Source organism: Pseudophryne corroboree, chromosome 9 (assembly GCF_028390025.1).
Source record: "Pseudophryne corroboree isolate aPseCor3 chromosome 9, aPseCor3.hap2, whole genome shotgun sequence".
In the NCBI taxonomy this organism is placed as follows: Eukaryota; Metazoa; Chordata; class Amphibia; order Anura; family Myobatrachidae; genus Pseudophryne; species Pseudophryne corroboree.
Genome location: NC_086452.1, coordinates 69,843,650 through 69,854,037, shown reverse-complemented (window position 1 = coordinate 69,854,037; position 10,388 = coordinate 69,843,650). Strand labels below are relative to the sequence as shown.

General features: G+C 48.3%; 1 pseudogene; it reads right to left on the bottom strand.

The window, feature by feature from the left end:
• Window positions 1-5,027: 5,027 nt before the first annotated feature.
• LOC134960876 (5S ribosomal RNA) lies at window positions 5,028-5,146 on the bottom strand (annotated as a pseudogene).
• Window positions 5,147-10,388: the final 5,242 nt, after the last annotated feature.

The following is a 10,388-nucleotide window of genomic DNA, read 5'->3' as shown; positions in this document are numbered from 1 at the left end:
AGATATTCCCCCACAGTGCCAGATACATTAATGCCCCCAGTGCCAGATATGCCCCCACAGTGCCAGATACATTAATGCCCCCAGTGCCAGATATTCCCCCACAGTGATAGATACATTAATGCCCCCAGTGCCAGATATGCCCTCACAGTGCCAGATACCTTAAACGCTCGCTGAAGACCCGTAAAAGTATCCAGGCTATCGGCCCCTGTCTTCTGTGTGGCCTGGTCCAATGTGTAAATGCTTTTTCAGTAAGATCATATTCTTACCTTTACATACCTCCCAACATGACCCTCTCCAGGAGGGACACAATGCTCTGCTTCTTGACTTTTCTCTTAGTGTATGATTGCTGGCACCTGTTTTGAACAGGTAAATGGATAAGAAATGTGTTTCAGCACAGGTGATGGCAATCATACATGAAGAGAAAAGTCCAGGAGCAGAGTATTCTGTCCCTCCTGGAGAGGGTCATGTTGGGAGGTATGACATTACTTCTCTCACTCATTTCCCGGATGCAATACCCTGGCCCTGACTTGTAAATTTGTTAAATGCTTTTAACTCCAAATAATGACTGTAGGTGGAAAATGATTGCGAGAAGCAGTGCGCTCTCATTGTGCAGAGGCGTCTGGGTGGGCTTTGTACGCTGATATAATTCTAAAGCTACGCAAAGCTTTCAGAACTGTTATGTTGAATATTTGCCTCCTGATATTATATAATTATATTAATAATTCTGCTTCTAGAAACGTAGCCTTTAACTTCAGGCCAGTGCTTGCTGGAAGGTATGGAAGAGTTTGCTATATATTCAGGCCTGGCCGGTAGCGTCCGCAGCTGTTTACCTGATGTCAGGCTGCACTCCTTGTGCTGGATCTCGTCCACTGGCCACACAATCTGCAGAGTCCCGGAGGCAGTAAGGTCCACGGTGTGGCGCAGACTAAGCTAAGGTCTGACTCTGATCGGCTCTGCGCGCCATGTGCGCTGTGCGGTTCCGCTGACGTCAGACGCCGGAGCCGCTGCCGCCGTACAGCGTCAGCGCGCACAGCCTGGGTAGTTTAGATTTAGTCCGCGGCCCGCCCACAGCACTCCCCCTCGATGACTCATCATCGGTACGGGGCAGCAGGCACACCAGAAACAGTCAGCCGCGGCCGCTGGCCGTCCACTGCTGTTGTCGCTAGGCAGGCTACTACCACTATTAGCGGGCGGGCCGGGGCGGGAATGGATTAATCATGGACGGATCGCTGTGTGCTGCAGCCGGTCACAGATGCTCTCCAGGCTCCACTGCTCCAGCCAGGTTCCAATATGGCGGCACAAGCATGCGGCGCCCATTAAGGGTGGCGCCCTGCGCGGCCGCTCTATTGGAACATGCCTGGAGCCGGCCCTGACTGTATGCACACATACATACAGTTAAAAAACCCTCTCTAGGTGTGATGGCAGTACATGTCTAAGCAAATTCAGTTGACAAGGTGTGCTGGGACTTGTAGTCTCAACAGAGCTGGACAGGCAGTCACTGGTCTAGATACCTCTCCATACAGAGCTCTTTGTAAGCTGTGATCCAGACTGACAGGATAGACCATGCAGTGCAGCTACGGTACCGCAGAAAATGTACAGGTATGCTCATGCTGCACTGCTGACTGGTGCTGATTGTAGTGGCTGGTGCTTGGTGACAGACCGCGTGGGACCAATGAGAAGGGGAGCTGATGAGAAAGAGGAAGTGCCTCGCCCCTCCCCATACCTGGAAGTGCCTCACTCCCCGGCTATATTCACCATCATTGTGACTGTAGCCACAGAGAGTGTCAGAGTGCAATACGCTTCTGAGAGTCCGGCAGTGGATGAGCACTGCTAAGGGATGTAGTAAGAACTACTATGTCATTCTACACCCTGGCGCAGGTAGCACTGCCGGGCAGCGCCCCCTCCTTGGCCGGCACCCCTGGCAAGTGCCATCCTGGCCAATAGGAAGATACACCCCTGGTTGGGCCCACCGGTGGTTTCCCCTGTACCCCTGTGGGCCAGTCCGACCCTGGAGGTGTTTGTCAGGGAGGTGCTATAAGAGGAGATTATAGTAGTCCATTCTGGAGATGACCTGTGAGTGGATGAGGGTCTTAGTAGCATTAGTGTAAGAAAGGGTCTGATCCTGGAAATATTTGTGAGATGGAAACAGCAGGAATGTGAGAGAGGTACTGAATGTGTGGTTTGAAGGAGATCACACCTATGCAAACATAGTATGACATCCAACACACGGAATATAAAGAAGTGGTACTGTGCCGTTGCCAAATTATTAGAATTCCATTCTTTATACTGAACAGAAGAAGTGTCACTGTGCATCAGCCAATGACAATTAGATTTATATCCTGCAGATGTCCAGTATGTTGACTTACAGTAGACGTGGTGCTGAGCAGGTGTCCAATAATTATGAAAAGTTAGGAGACTCTGGACATTAGGTCGGTATCCTGAAGAGGTGGCACTGGGCAATAGGTCAGTTTAAAGGAGCGGTACTATTTAGTATTGGATCAGTTTCCTAGGAAGGTGGCATTGTGACAGTATCCTGGAAAGGTAGCAATGGACATTGGGTCAGTATAGTAGAGAGGTGGCATTGTACATTGTGTCAGTATCCTTGGAAGATGAATAGCAATTACCGGAGATATGGCACTTTGCATTGGGTCAGCATGCTGGAGTGGTAGTACTAGACATTGGGTTAATATTCTGGTAAGGTGGTACTGAACATTGGGACATTTTTGGAGTAGTAATACTTGTTATTGGGTCAGTATTACTATTATAACTACCAGTTATTTATATAGCGCACACATTCCGCAGCGCTTTACACAGAATATTTTTCCATTCACAGCAGTCCCTGCCACAGTGAAGCTTACACTCTATATTCCCTGCCACATGTACATGCACGATCCAATTAACCTACCAGTATATTTTTGGATTGTGGGAGGAAACAGGAGTACCCAGAGGAAACCCACGCAAGTATGGGGAGCAAACACCTCAAAGTTAGGGCCATGGTGGGAATCGAACCCATGACTTAAGTGCTGTTAGCCAGTAATGCTAACCATTACATCATCCGTACTGCCCACCTCTCAGTATCCTAAAGAGGTAGCACACTGGGACAGTATACTTGAGAGGCAACACATTGGGTCAGTATACTGGAGAGGTAGCACATTGGGACAGTATACTGGAGAGGTAGCACATTGGGACAGTATACTGGAGAGGTAGCACACTGGGACAGAATACTGGGGAGGTAGCACACTGGGTCAGTATACTGGAGAGGTAGCACCCTGGGTCAGTATACTGGAGAGGTAGCACACTGGGACAGAATACTGGAGAGGTAGCACACTGGGTCAGTATACTGGAGAGGTAGTACATTGTGTCAGTATACTGGAGAGGTAGCACACTGGGACAATATACTGGAGAGGTAGCACACTGGGACAGTATACTGGGGAGGTAGCACATTGGGTCAGTATACTGGAGAGGTAGCACACTGGGACAGAATACTGGAGAGGTAGCACAATGGGACAGAATACTGGAGAGGTAGCACACTGGGTCAGTATACTGGAGAGGTAGCACATTGGGTCAGTATACTGGAGAGGTAGCACACTGCGTCAGTATACTGAAGAGGTAGCACACTGGGACAGAATACTGGAGAGGTAGCACACTGGTCAGTATACTGGGGAGGTAGCACACTGGGTCAGTATACTGGAGAGGTAGCACACTGGGACAAAATACTGGAGAGGTAGCACACTGGGTCAGTATACTGGAGAGCTAGCACACTGGGTCAGTATACTGGAGAGGTAGCACACTGGGACAGAATACTGGAGAGGTAGCACACTGGGTCAGTATACTGGGGAGATAGCACATTGGGTCAGTATACTGGAGAGGTAGCACACTGGGACAGAATACTGGAGAGGTAGCACACTGGGTCAGTATACTGGAGAGGTTGCACACTGGGACAGTATACTGGAGAGGTAGCACACTGGGTCAGTATACTGGAGAGGTTGCACACTGGGACAGAATACTGGGGAGGTAGCATACTGGGTCAGTATACTGGAGAGGTAGCACACTGGGTCAGTATACTGGTGAGGTAGCACACTGGATCAGTATACTGGAGAGGTAGCACACTGGGACAGTATACTGGAGAGGTAGCACACTGGGTCAGTATACTGGAGAGGTAGCGCACTGGGACAGAATATTGGAGAGGTAACGCACTGGGTCAGTATACTGGAGAGGTAGCACACTGGGACAGTATACTGGAGAGGTAGCACTTTGGGTCAGTATACTGGAGAGGTAGCACATTGGGTCAGTAAGTATACTGGAGAGGTAGCACACTGGGTCAGTAAGTATACTTGAGAGGTAGCACATTGGGACAGTATACTGGAGAGGTAGCACTTTGGGTCAGTATACTGGAGAGGTAGCACATTAGGTCAGTAAGTATACTGGAGAGGTAGCACACTGGGTCAATAAGTATACTTGAGAGGTAGTACATTGGCTTGCAAAGGGGAGAAAAAATAAGGCTCTTGTTTGGGCGCACTCTTAAAGAACAATTAATAATTAGTAACAGTATTGAAAATTGTAAGACATAACTTTTAATGATATTGGTAAAACAAAGATACCCTTCCCACTGATCTATGCAACAAATAATAAAGTTGAAAAAATATTAAAATGTTCTGGTCTCTTTATTTCAAAGAGTATGTGGAAAGGTTGTAGACATTGGATAGTCATACCCCCATTTCCCCTGACCAGTACAGGGTTTCTGTATTGATGGAACCGGGGATTGGTCAAAACACAGTTTCTTTAAAGAAAATCTGTAAGTGGATCGAGAGGTAATCAGCTGTCACCACTCTAGAGATTATACACCTGCATTGTATATATATGCCATATTTTCAAAAAGTTATTTTTGTAATATTTATAGGCATCACAAGTCAGTCAAAAAAGCTGTTAATTAATGCAATCACTGTATTGAGAAATTACTGGATAAGAATTAGTGGTGATACTGCTGTTGGTGTTTTTTTATCACACATGGAGGGAAGTTGATTCCTGATCTACAACACCAGGTATTCGCAGGTAGTCGCCTTTCCTGATACTGACCTGGCCCAACGCTGTTTAGCTTCCAAGATCGGACGAGATCGGGCGCTGACAGCGTGGTATGGTAGTAGAAATTGAGTGTGTACACCAATGAGAGTGCACCTATATATGAAAGTAAGAGATGGAGACGATAGAAAAAAGATGAAGAATGGAGAAAAAGTGGGTGAAAATATGTGGATCTGCTTTCCACGTTAGACCCGGTTCAAAAGTTCCCACTGATGTGGTACAATGTTCCGGGAATCCTGAATGAGAGTCCACGAAGTTAGTGATTAAGAGATATAGTAACCAATTAATTTAGAACACATATTTTTAAGCTGATAATTTTTAGCTGGGTCAGTATACTGGAGAGGTAGCACACTGGGTCAGTATACTGGAGAGGTAGCACTCTGGGTCAGTATACTGGAGAGGTAACACACTGGGTCAGTATACTGGAGAGGTAGCACACTGGGTCAGTATACTGGAGAGGTAGCACACTGGGTCAGTATACTGGAGAGGTTGCACACTGGGACAGTATACTGGAGAGGTAGCACACTGGGTCAGTATACTGGAGAGGTTGCACACTGGGACAGTATACAGGAGAGGTAACACACTGGGTCAGTATACTGGAGAGGTAGCACACTGGGTCAGTATACTGGAGAGGTTGCACACTGGGACAGTATACTGGAGAGGTAGCACACTGGGACAGTATACTGGAGAGGTAACACACTGGGACAGTATACTGGAGAGGTAGCACACTGGGTCAGTATACTGGAGAGGTAGCACATTGGGACAGTATACTGGAGAGGTAGCACACTGGGTCAGTATACTGGAGAGGTAGCACACTGGGTCAGTATACTGGAGAGGTAGCACATTGGGTCAGTATACTGGAGAGGTAACACACTGGGACAGTATACTGGAGAGGTAGCACACTGGGACAGTGTCACGATCCGGGTATCTGGACGCCATTTCTTACCCATCAGATGCCTCCTAAGGCTGGCTCAGCGCTCCAGGACCGGATCCCATCTGTTATCCTGATGTGTACATTCCTGTATCCTCTCCTGTCACTCTGGGACGCTGTCACAGTAAACGCCATATTACACCTGGCATGGCGTCTCCCGCGGCCTCCGCCGCCGTCCCTGAACTTCTGCATGCAGAGTGTCTGAGTGGCGATTACGTCAGCCGCGGCCTCCGCTGTGTCCGCGTGGTTGGATGTGCATCTGTCAGTCTGGCGCCTCCTGTCTCCGGTGGCCGGCGCCGCCATTACTGTTTTCATTACCACATGGATTACAAACCAAACTTCCCTCCAAGTGTCTGCATGGGCGCAGCCATCTTGGATTCTGTCAGCTGATCATTTCCACCAATCTGTTCTCAGTATTGATAATCTGCATAATTGCCTAGCCAATCCCTTCCTTGCTGCAGGTATAAATACACTGTGCCTGAGCAAGGAAGGCGTCAGTGCTTTGGTTGTCAAACCTAGTTCCTGTTTGTCTCTCTCCTGTGATTGTCTTCCAGGTTCCAGCTCCTGTCTCAAGACTTCCACCATAGAGACCCGCACCAGCATTCCACCTGCGGTGTAGCCTGACTCTCCAATCCATTGTGGATTCATCTGTTTCCAGCTACAACATTACCTGCTTCCAGCTCAGCTTCCAGCAGAGTACAGCTTCTCTTAAAGGGCCGGTGTCCTTTCTACACTTTACCACTCTCCACCGGTATTATTATTTCTCCGCTCTCAAGTTCTACATTTCAGTTCATATTTCATCGCTCCCAAGTTCATTTATTATTTAACTGGTTCCAGCCAGTATCCACTCCGTGCTAACAACAGTCTGGTTCCAGCCAGTATCCACAGCAGCCGTTTTATCTTCAGCAACCCAGCTTTTCCTGGAACACCAGCTGGCACAATCCTGGGTTATCTCCATTGCTACAGTCGGGCCTGGTAAGGACTTTCCATCTAGACGATTATAAGAACTATCTCACACTACCAGTGCCCTGTGGCTCCTGCCATCCTGTAGTACCCAGGAACTGTATTTATTCTTTGCTGACTTTTACGTTTTCTTTTACTGCTGCTGTGTTGCGGAGTTGTCCTAATAAACATCATTGACTTTTATCCAAGTTGTCGTGGTCACGCCTTCGGGCAGTTATTATTCATGTTACTTACATGTCCAGGGGTCTGATACAACCTCCCAGGTTCCGGTACATCTCAGCCCCTACAACTGAGGCTGCCTCCCGTCAGCTCAGGCCCTCAGTTGTGACAGTAAGCACTGACCTAATGAATCCAGCCGGAGACCAGGATCAAGCGGCCAGGCCGATGCAAGAACTGGCAGCCCGACTAGAACATCAGGAGGCTGCACAGGGCCACATCATCCGCTGTCTCCAGGATCTCTCTACTCGGCTGGATGGGATTCAGACAACTCTCCGTGGATCAGGCGCGTCTGGTGCGTCAACCACAGTGACTCCAGCTATAACCCCACCCACCTTACCCATTTCTGCTCCACGTCTTCATCTTCCAACGCCAGCAAAATTTGACGGATCTCCAAGATTCTGCAGGGGATTTCTCAACCAGTGTGAGATTCAGTTTGAGCTACAACCTGGCAATTTTCCCAGTGACCGTACAAAAATTGCCTACATTATTTCTCTTCTCAGTGGCTCAGCCCTTGATTGGGCATCACCGTTATGGGAGAGGTCCGACACCCTGCTATCTTCCTACACTGCCTTCGTGTCAACATTCAGGCGCATCTTCGACGAGCCAGGCCGGGTAACCTCAGCTTCATCCGAGATTCTCCGTTTACGCCAGGGGTCACGTACTGTAGGACAATATCTGATACAGTTCCAGATCCGGGCATCCGAACTGGCATGGAACGACGAGGCCCTGTTTGCTGCATTCTGGCATGGCTTATCTGAGCGTATTAAAGATGAGTTAGCTACCAGAGACTTACCTTCTAAGTTAGATGAGCTAATCTCACTCTGCACGAAAGTTGATTTACGTTTCAGAGAGAGAGCAACTGAGCGTGGAAGATCATCTGCTCCAAAATCTTCTGCTCCTCCTCCTCGTCAACTGTCACCATCTAAAGATGAGCCCATGCAACTTGGCCGTTCCCGTTTAACTCCTGCTGAGCGCCGAAGACGTCTCTCCGAGTCTCTCTGTCTCTATTGTGCAGCTCCGTCTCACACCATTAATGCCTGTCCCAAACGTCCGGGAAACTCCAAATCCTAGCTCGCCAAGGAGAGGGCCGGCTAGGAGTAATGATCTCCTCTCCATTTCCTCAAGATTGTAATCTCCCAGTCTCGCTTCAAGTTGCTCAACGTTATCGGAACGTCATTGCCCTCCTTGATTCCGGAGCAGCTGGGAACTTTATTACCGAAGCCTATGTTAAACGGTGGTCCCTACCCACCGAGAGACTTCCTTCGTCCATTTCTTTAACTGCCGTGGATGGCAGCAAAATTTTTGATGCAGTTATTTCTTTAAGGACTCTACCAGTTCGTCTGAGAGTGGGAGTTCTTCATTCCGAACTTATTTCTTTTTTAGTGATTCCAAGAGCCACACATCCTGTGGTCCTGGGCCTTCCATGGCTCCGTCTTCACAATCCTACAATTGATTGGACGACTACGCAAATCCTGGCATGGGGTTCCTCCTGTGCTGAGACATGTTTGTTTAAAGTATTGCCTGTCTGTTCTTCCTCCCCCAGGTCGTCTGATGTTCCACCTCCTCCATATCAAGATTTCACGGATGTGTTCAGTAAAGCTTCTGCTGATATCCTTCCTCCTCATAGAGAATGGGACTGCCCGATTGATCTCGTTCCAGGGAAGGTTCCACCTCGAGGCCGAACTTATCCGTTGTCTCTGCCTGAGACGCATTCTATGGAGGAATATATTAAAGAGAACCTAGCAAAGGGGTTCATTCGACCTTCTTCTTCTCCAGCCGGCGCAGGCTTCTTTTTTGTAAAAAAGAAAGATGGTGGTCTGCGGCCGTGCATCGACTACAGAGGTTTGAACGACATTACCATCAAGAACCGTTATCCTTTACCCCTGATTACTGAGCTCTTTGACAGAGTTAGCGGAGCTACCATCTTTACAAAGCTGGACTTGAGAGGTGCATACAATCTCATCCGGATCCGTGAGGGTGACGAGTGGAAGACCGCCTTTAACACCCGTGACGGACATTATGAGTACCTCGTCATGCCCTTCGGATTGAGCAATGCTCCAGCTGTCTTCCAGCATTTTGTCAATGAGATCTTCAGAGACATTCTATACCGTCATGTCGTGGTCTATCTAGACGATATCCTCATTTTTGCCAACGATTTAGAGGAACATTGTTTTTGGGTTAAAGAGGTTCTGTCCCGTCTCCGTGTCAATCATCTCTATTGCAAATTAGAAAAATGCGTCTTTGAAGTCAAGTCCATTCCGTTTCTAGGGTACATTGTGTCCGGTTCTGGACTAGAGATGGATCCTGAGAAACTACAAGCAATCCAAAATTGGCCGGTACCCTTAACCCTCAAAGGGGTCCAGAGGTTCTTAGGGTTCGCCAACTATTACCGAAAGTTTATACGAGACTTTTCCACCATTGTGGCGCCTATTACTGCTTTCACTAAGAAGGGTGCTAACCCGTCCAAGTGGTCTGAAGAAGCCATGCAAGCATTTCATCTTTTAAAACAAAGGTTCATCTCTGCGCCTGTTCTGAAACAGCCTGACATCGACTCTCCTTTCATCTTAGAGGTGGATGCCTCCTCCGTTGGAGTAGGAGCGGTGTTATCTCAGAGGGCTAAAGATGGCCATTTACACCCTTGCAGTTTCTTCTCCCGGAAGTTCTCCCCAGCTGAGCGCAACTATGCCATTGGCGACCAGGAGTTGCTAGCCATCAAGCTCGCTCTAGAAGAGTGGAGGTATCTGTTGGAGGGAGCTTCTCATTCAATCACCATACTTACAGACCACAAGAACCTTTTATATCTGAAAGGCGCACAATGTCTCAACCCTCGTCAGGCCAGATGGGCACTTTTCTTTTCCAGGTTCGACTTTAAACTCCAGTTCTGTCCGGGCTCTCAGAATCGCAAGGCCGATGCCCTTTCCCGCTCATGGGAGCAAGAAAATGAGTCAGAGTCTTCAGACAAGCATCCTATTATAAATCCGTTGGCATTCTCCACGGTAGGGATGGACTCTACGCCCCCATCAGGGAAAAGTTTTGTGAAACCGATGCTAAGGAAGAAGCTCATGCATTGGGCCCATGCTTCCCGTTTTGCCGGACATACAGGTATCCAAAAAACCCTGGAGTTTATCTCTAGGTCCTATTGGTGGCCAACTCTGAAAAAGGACGTCTTGGAGTTTATTGCATCTTGCCCAAAGTG